The sequence below is a fragment of the Cornus florida genome, unplaced genomic scaffold (genome assembly GCF_030987335.1).
Source record: "Cornus florida cultivar Cherokee Brave unplaced genomic scaffold, ASM3098733v1 CherokeeBrave_3.0.0_Hap2_Chr04, whole genome shotgun sequence".
NCBI classification, from domain to species: Eukaryota; Viridiplantae; Streptophyta; class Magnoliopsida; order Cornales; family Cornaceae; genus Cornus; species Cornus florida.
The window spans coordinates 35,730,339-35,738,680 of record NW_026775574.1 but is presented as its reverse complement, the minus strand read 5'-3'; the positions used below and the strand labels follow the sequence as shown (position 1 = coordinate 35,738,680).

General features: G+C 36.3%; 1 long non-coding RNA gene across 2 annotated transcripts; it reads left to right on the top strand.

Moving 5' to 3' along the window:
• The first annotated feature begins 204 nt into the window (after positions 1 to 204).
• Positions 205 to 7,252, top strand: LOC132303140 (uncharacterized). 2 transcript variants are annotated; one of them, XR_009481097.1, is made up of 3 exons: positions 205 to 813; positions 3,268 to 6,200; positions 6,597 to 7,252. It is a non-coding gene; the product is annotated as an uncharacterized LOC132303140 (long non-coding RNA). The 2 variants fall into 2 exon arrangements; XR_009481096.1 differs by having other exon boundaries at positions 3,268 to 7,252.
• Positions 7,253 to 8,342: the final 1,090 nt, after the last annotated feature.

The following is an 8,342-nucleotide window of genomic DNA, read 5'->3' as shown; positions in this document are numbered from 1 at the left end:
TCGCGTCGTCTAGATATGAGTTGAAGTTGATCATTCCAGTTCTGGGCAATTTCCTACATTTCCTGCATTTCCAGTGTACTTTGGATCGATCGAAGCCAATTTCGATAGATTAAAGTTCCACTTCCACTTCGATCAATCAAAGCCTTGAAATTATGACTCTTTATCTTCCATTTCGATCAATCGTAGAAAGTGTTGGATCGATCGAAGGCCCCTTTGATCGATCGATCGATTGAAAATACATCTTTTGAAATTCCGAGAATTGCTTTGGCCGTTGGGTTTTCGACCCTAAAATCATTTATTTTTTATTTCCTTTTTCTCTCTCCTCCCTTCTTTCTTATTTCTTTCTCTCTACCTCTTCATCTCCTCTCTGTCTCAGCTTACTCTCTCTCCCCGATTCCAAAACCCTCCCTCTCCATCTCAATCTCTAACTCTCTCTCACTCTCAACCTCTTCACTCCGGCGACCCAAGACCATCCCCACCCAACCACCTCCACTTTCTCTTCCTCGTGCAGGCGAAGCTTCTAGCGAACCCAACCAAGTCGCCGCCATTTACAATAGTTTCTGGCGAACCTTTTGGCCAAAGGCCAAGCTTGTTCGTCCTCTTTAGCCTAAATCTCTCTCGGCTTCTCTCATCTTCATCGTCTTCGGTCAATCTAGGCCAAGGAAAGATCAATTTATCACTTCGGTGAACTCTGTATTTTCTGGCGAACTCTGGCGAGCCTCAGATCATCCCTTTCGGCTACGGTGACGCCAGAAATTTTTGTTTCGTCTCCAATTTCCCTATTTCCACCTTCACTCTTTTTCTCAGCACCGGGTATGTCGAAATTTATTTTTATTCTTGATTTTTGTTTGTTTGCATATGTTTGTACATATTCCCATATATTTCCATATATGTTTGCATATTTTATGTTCAAATGAAAAATGAATATAAAAATTAAAAAATCAAAAACAAAAAATGAAAAATGAAAAAATCAATAAAATAAAAATAATAAATAATGAATGGAATTTAAACTAAAGATGGACCAATTGGACTGTGATTGTGGGCTTTGACAATTGTAATTAAGAAGTTTGGGCAGCATTGAAAAATGGATTGTGGTTGTTGTTATAGTTAAAAGGAGAATGGGCAATTTTAAACATGGTTTGTTATGGGCGGTGTCCCATTTGCCGTGATTGAATGGATTTTGAAATGTTGAATGCCATTTAAACCCTATGAGAATGTTTAGATATTTCATTAAATGTTAAAATGCATGATTGTGTGCTTTTGAAAAATTTTGGAATGACTATTTTTAAGGGGAACCTATAGCGGATTTTTGCAAAAATTGACCTTGAATTGTGAGTTTAATTCTAAAAATGGCATGTGGTCTTGTTTTAATAGAGTTTTTAAACTTAAATTGAAATTGGAAATTGAAAAGAATTTTTAAAGTTAGATGTTAGAGTTGACTTGACTTGAAAAAGAAAAATTCAAATTTGGAAAGTTGTTTGTTAATCTGAAATAAGAACTTGAATTTCTAAAAGAACTTGTTTTTCTTGAAATTTGAAGTGAAATGGAAATCTTGTTGCACTTGAAAAATTCTTCAAAATTTTGAATTTGAAATGGCATTGAAATGTTGAAATGTTGTGAGCATAATTCCCCGACTTGTTTCATTTGATTGTTTTGAGTATGAAATGCATGGATGTTTGTCTAAAAGCATGAAATGCATGACTCGACTTGAAACTTGTGCTTTTGAATTTGAAAATGCAAAGTCTTGTTTAAATTGCATGAATGAGTTTCAAATGGACCGTCTTGAAAGTTTTGATCTTCAATTGCCTATAGCTCATGATTTAAGTGCATTGCTTTAGTAAAATGATCTTTGATTGCTTAAAATGCTTTGTGATCACACTTTTTGGTTTTCAAAATGTTAAAAAAAAAGGGATTTTTGAACTTTATTTTGAAAATGAGAAGTCGAGTTGCTTAATTCCTTCTTTTGTCAACCTTTCAATGTATGATTCTTGTATTAAGCTTTTATACAATGTATTTGAATGTTTGGACTCCAAAGTTTTCAAAAAATTCCAATTTTGCTCCAAAAGTGTTGAGAAATTCCAAAGTTGACTAAAATGCCCTTGGTTGAGTTGAAACTTGTTCCATTTGATTCCTTTCCATCCAATTGCATGTTCTAAGTGCTTTTGAACTTGTTGTACTTAATTTTTGATTCTTGCCATACTAGGACATATCATTGTTGTTCTTTGGCCTTAGTATCTATTTGTGAGCATAACTTGAACTTTAAAATACAATTTGAACTAAGTTTGGGGGTATGTTTGTTTTGTCTTGGAAAGTTGATCTGTTTAATTGCCATTTGCTTGATATTATACACTTGTGATCCATTTCTGAAAAGCCAAGTAAGGGTTTGAGACCGAGGTTCTTTCTGGTCCTAATTTTGATTCAAAATTGGTAAGTCTCTTGTTATTCTCAGTTGTTGACCAATCTTTGCTTCATTTAAGCTTAAAAGGGGTCGCGAGCCAAAAGCGATCATTTTTCTGCTTATTTATTGCTTAGAGGGGGTCACGAGCCATGAGTGATCATAGGATGTTGATTTTGTTAAAATGGAGTACGGAATATTTCTTTGTCTGGAGTTGTTGATATTTGTGCATCATTCATATATATGCCATGTAGTTGCATACCATGTCAGGATTCATATTTGAACTTGTGTATCATAATATGCCTTGGATTGAAGTGTTATGCAATCGTGCATTCCACTTAGTCTTTATTACATGATATGCATGCTTCTTAAGTTCTAGGTTGACATTTGCCATGATTATAGACTCCATGTTATCTTGCTTGCTTCATTGGTCTTAAATGTTAAATTTGTAGACATTCTTGTTTAGGAATTGATACGATGTCATCCTAGGGTCTACTTGCCATGAAATTGCAGAATCTTCATTATTTTTAGGTTTGTGAATGCACGTTGCATCATTTATGCATATCACAGCCTTTGCTTGTTCTTTTGATCCCATTTTGTTTAAATATTTTCAAAAGTGACTTTTCTGCCCTCTAAGCTATTATTGCATTATTTTGCATACCTGAGATTGCTTATTATGCCATGATCCATTCTTGTCTAATTGAAGCATGTTGATTGATTTTCTTGAAGCTATCCTGATCATTTCCTGCATGAGCATGATCATATTTGTTTATTCTCTGTTTTTACTTGATTCAGGCATGCTTTGTATTTTCTTATCAGATGTTTACCTTATTCTATACATGTGCATCGATTTATTCTTGTTGCTTTTGTAGGTGCAGTGTAGGCAAAAGACTCTTGTTGGAAAAAGAGTTCCCAGACCTCCTCAACCTCCTCCATCTCTAGAGGTGGACTCATCTTCATCTTCTATTGAGGCTACCCCATCTGCATTAGTCCATTCAGAGCCATCTCTTATGGAGGCACAGGGTCCTATCGTCCGAGCAGTGCCTTCTCTCTCTTACTCTGGCAAGAAACTTGAGTTAGAATTTAGATTCGACCACGATCCATTTTCTGAGTTGGAGCAGACCAAGTGGTTTTATGATGAGCTCACTCGTTGGGGCATCGATGCTATCATGACATTGGCAAACACTATAGTCTATCCCTGGTTGGTTGCATTGTTCTTCCAGCACCTCCGATTGGATGAGGATGATCGACTATTGATGCATACGACTATAGATGGTTAGGATATCGACATTTCTATCCCTGCCATATTTACTGCTTGCCGATGTCCCCACCTCTCTTCATTGGTCGCTGGCTCTGAGGATCCATTATATCCCAGTGCTCCACCTTATCCCTCTGAGATGACCATGGTTGCGACGCTATCTCCACAGGCAGCCTTTGAAGGCAATACATTTGGAGATCGAGTTGATATTGATCCCCAATACTGGTTCTTTGATTCTGTGTTGCACCTTAATGCCTTTCCTTCAGGCCATAGCACATAGAGGCGAGAGAGGATTCTCTAGGCTTTAAATTTTTGAGCCAGGGTTGCTGGATTTCTGTTCTTGCTCTTATCTGGGAGATCATTCATAAGTTCTGGAAAAATCTGATCTTCACACATAATTCTAGAACTGATGCTTGGCCTTTACTATATGGCCACCTGATTACATAGTTGTTGATTTACTAGGGCTACCACTTTAACCCGGATAAGACTAATGTAGAGAGAGCTAAGAGGGCATATAACATTGCCAAATAGACAAAGACTTATAATTCTTGCCTCAAGAATAGGAAGAAAAAAGACAACAAAAGGAAGTGAGATCAGAAGAGAACCGAAGAGGATGCAGCTGCAGAGGAGGCAGCCGATGGATCACTTCTTAGACAGCTACGACGCACTATTACTTTCGCATCTACTTCACAGCTAGATGTACCTCTTGCATCCCAGTAAGCCGGCCCCTCTCATGTCCCTCCTATAGAGCCGATACCAAAGGCCGATTCTTGATCCCGTCATGCCAGTTCAGATTCTAGCTACAGATCTGATTTCATTCAGCTGCATACAGACTTCATTTCTTTTAGAGCTGACATTACCGGGTATCACGAGGATATCACAAGGTGTTATGATGATTTGGTGAGGAGGCACGATAATTTAGTTCGGCGATCTGATGACTTGAGGACATACATTTTCGAGGCGACGAGAGATATTGCGACATTACGGATGCTCCAAATCATTGCCGACATGATGGCTCCGGATGCTGCTCCCTTATTCTACCATTTTCTATCTCTATTATTATCTGTTCTGATACACTGATATTTTGCTACACTGTTATTATTGGGATATTTTTGCACTGATTTGATATCTGCCCCCAATTTTGGATATTTTAGATATTTTTGTCGTGCACTTCATATTCATTGATTTTTGGATTATGGTTTTAGATTTACTTGATATATATAGATTTTTGGATTTTGATATCAGTTTTGGATATTCTGAGCTTTATACTGCTATATGCTATGAATTTTGCCCAGTTCTCAGTTTCACCTCTCATTTATATCATTGATATATATGCTTTAACAGTTCTTAGTGTGACCATTTTTCAGACAGGTTTTTGGAATCCAAGTTTGGAGGTGCGCCTTTTTATGCTAAGCTTCCGGTGCCGAGTCCTATTTGCTACACCCATTTGGTATACTCTTTCCATTATCTGTTGCTTCTTTGCATATTAAGGAAAATGCACAGAATAAGTTTGGGGATGTGTTAGCATATTTTACATGTCGCACTTAGTTTTTATGCATGTGGTATGACTTGAAAGTTTTGAGCCATGATTTTGATCTTTTAAGAACTATGATACTTAGAATTTAAAAATTGCTTGACTTGAGAGTCTAATACTCCTTGTATGCTTTGTGGATGCCATTTAGGAGTAATTTTTTCGAAAGATTGATATCGTCCTTACATTTATAGTTCACATCATCCTGATTTTGTGATTGTTTTGAAATTCACTCTAGGATTCTACACTAGCACATGCGCACACTAGCATTCATTTGTGGGGTACATGCTTTGTTGATTATTGATTTAGTTATATCCCAATTGAGCTAGTAGTGCATTGAAAGTTTTCATTCTTGACAAAGGTGGATAACAAACCCTTTTCACTAAGTGGCTTGGATTCTAGTCTCATCAAACACTGAATTTCTTGTGCCAAAAGGTGGAGGACCCAAACTCTAGGTTAAAAAAAAAAAAGCAAATTTGCAAAAGCAAATAAAAGTGAGGACTTCTCCCAAAAGGTGAGAAGTGGGAAATGATTAGATGGAGGTTGTTTTAATTTTTAGCCTAGTTGATTTGAGCTTGTAAGTTTTTAGGGGTGTTTCTACACCTAGTGCCCTAAAGCCGTCCGGTTTGGGAGTCATTGACCTAACGCTCGACCTCATGAATCGCTAGAATGCTTAATAGATCAACACATTGATTGCACCATGCTTCCATCTTTGATCCAACAAAAAAAATAAAATAAAATAAGTACACCTAGTTGAATAAAGCTTTTAATAAAAAGGTTCATTCTTTGTCTTGATGATCGGTACTAGATTAGTGTGCTAGCTTGAGGCCGCATGTGATCATTTCTCTAGTTGGCTTATATAGCAATATATTTGATGCCGGTTCACTTAAAAAGGATTTTAGAGTTGTTTTGATTTTCATGATCATTGTCTTGATGTGTGAAGGACCATACTTGCTTGCTTGGTGTTGAAATTTTGGAGAGTTGCTTGGAAATGGTTGAAAAATTACATATTTGAGGTAGTTTTCTCCCAATGCTTGTTTTATATGTTGGTGCCTCTTAACTGAGAAAGAGCTTAATGTTTGTGGGTATCATTTCTGGAAACATTCATGAGACTTTAATCATCCACTAGAGGTAACCTAGGGGTTCAAAAGGCTTGTTGCATACTCTAAATGCAATCGTGTTCCCTACGAAACTAGCGCTATCCTTTCATTGCTTTCTAGTTCATAGTTACTTAGTTGTTTATTTCTTTCTTTTCTTTGTAGTTTATTGCTAAGGACTAGCAATATCTAAGTTTGGAGGTGTGATAAGTGCTCAAATGTGATGCATTTTAGCACCTAAGTTAGGGTATTTTAGTCCAATCATCTATCTTACTTTCATGTTTTAGTTCTTATTTGTGTTTTTGTCTATTTCAGGTCAATAAGGTTCAAATAGGCTAAAAAGAGCCTTTTAGCTCAATTTTGGAGCTAAGGAGAAGATCCGGAAGAAGTCAGAAAAATTGCACTGTTGAGGCTTCGATTAATCGAAGACATCTGCAATCGATCAAGATCAAAGCGGTGCCAGCTCAATGGATAGGGTTGCCAAGTGTTAAAAATATCTTGCCACGTTAGCTTTGATCGATCGAAGCAAGTGTTGGATCGATCAAAGTTACTGTTGGTAGTGTGCTGTCTAATTCCCGAGCACACCCGAACTCTACCAACTTTTGTAAGTGTGAGTTTTCACCAATCAAAAGCCTTATTTCTGACTTGTTGCCTACTCAAAGAGCATTGTATTTAAATTAAATGAACCAATTTGTAAAAAGTTCCTCTAGTTGATATTTTACCAATTATAGAAATAGTTTCTCTTTAGAACTAGGGTTTTGGGAAGAACACCAAGGAGGAAGAAGATCAATTCCACCATGAAGATGGCCCTTGATGGTTGGATGCCACCTACTATGAGTGGCTAAATTCCTCACTTGGGGCTAGAATTAGCCCCTAGGCTTGCTTCTTAAACCTAGTCTTTTGTAGATTTTTGGGGATTTTAGTTGTAATTGATGTTTTGACCATGAATAAATATAGATCTTGTGTTTTTACATGATTTGTATGAATTAATGCTTTCAATTGATCATTTAGTTCTATCCATATGTCTATGTGTACTAGAATGAATGTTCATGCGCTTAACACTAGTTTTTATAAGTTTGATGCATGTCTATGTGTGTTGAAATTATAGATCTAGTGATGGTCAAGGTATGATGCTTAATTGATTACTCTTGTGGTTTATTTAATGGATCATGCTTATTTCTTGATGGATTGTGTTACCTCCTTAGCTTAATTAGTTTAATTTGTATGTCATTAACATAGTTATAGTGTAATTGCTTTAATTTCCTAAATAGGTAAACAATTTACTCTTGTTGTTTGATGATCCATGCTTATAAGAGCAAGTAGTACATTTCTCTATATTTTTGTGTGTGCATTAATTGTGGTTTAATTGAATGGTTAATAGTCTTATTTGATAGGTTGTGCTACTCACTAGATTGATTAGACAATTTATGCTTATTTGCCATCCATGCTTAGTTTTCAATTAATGACACACACACACACACACACACACACACACATTTGACTTACAACATAAAACTCCTCTTAAATTGACAATTGCTAGTGTTTGATGAAGTGAAGCTTAGCGGTAAACTCTAAGCCCCAAGACCTTTCTCTCATACTATTTTCCTTAATTTCTAGATTGTTGTTAATTTGCATGATTTTAATTGAACCATTAGTATAATTCAACCAATCAAACCCTATTTGATCATTCGACCTACTAATCCAACATTAAATTCAGAATACTTTGCAAATAACTTGGGACGATCCTTACTCGCTCTTACTACATTAGTAGTGGTAGTGGCATTACACAAATTTAAACTTGGCTGCACTATCACATTTTAAATCATCAATTTTGGCACATTGGAATGGCCGTGACCAGGCACAACCGGTCTTAAACTAGCACATAAATCAAGTAGCAATCATCAAGACAAAGAAATGAACATTTTATTCAATTTATTTCCAACATGCTCTCTTTTTCTTTTTCTCTATATTTCTTTTATGGGATTAAAGATAAGAGTATGGTGCAATGTAATGATTTCTTAAGCTTACTAGAAGATTCATGTAACGAGCGTTAGGCCAATG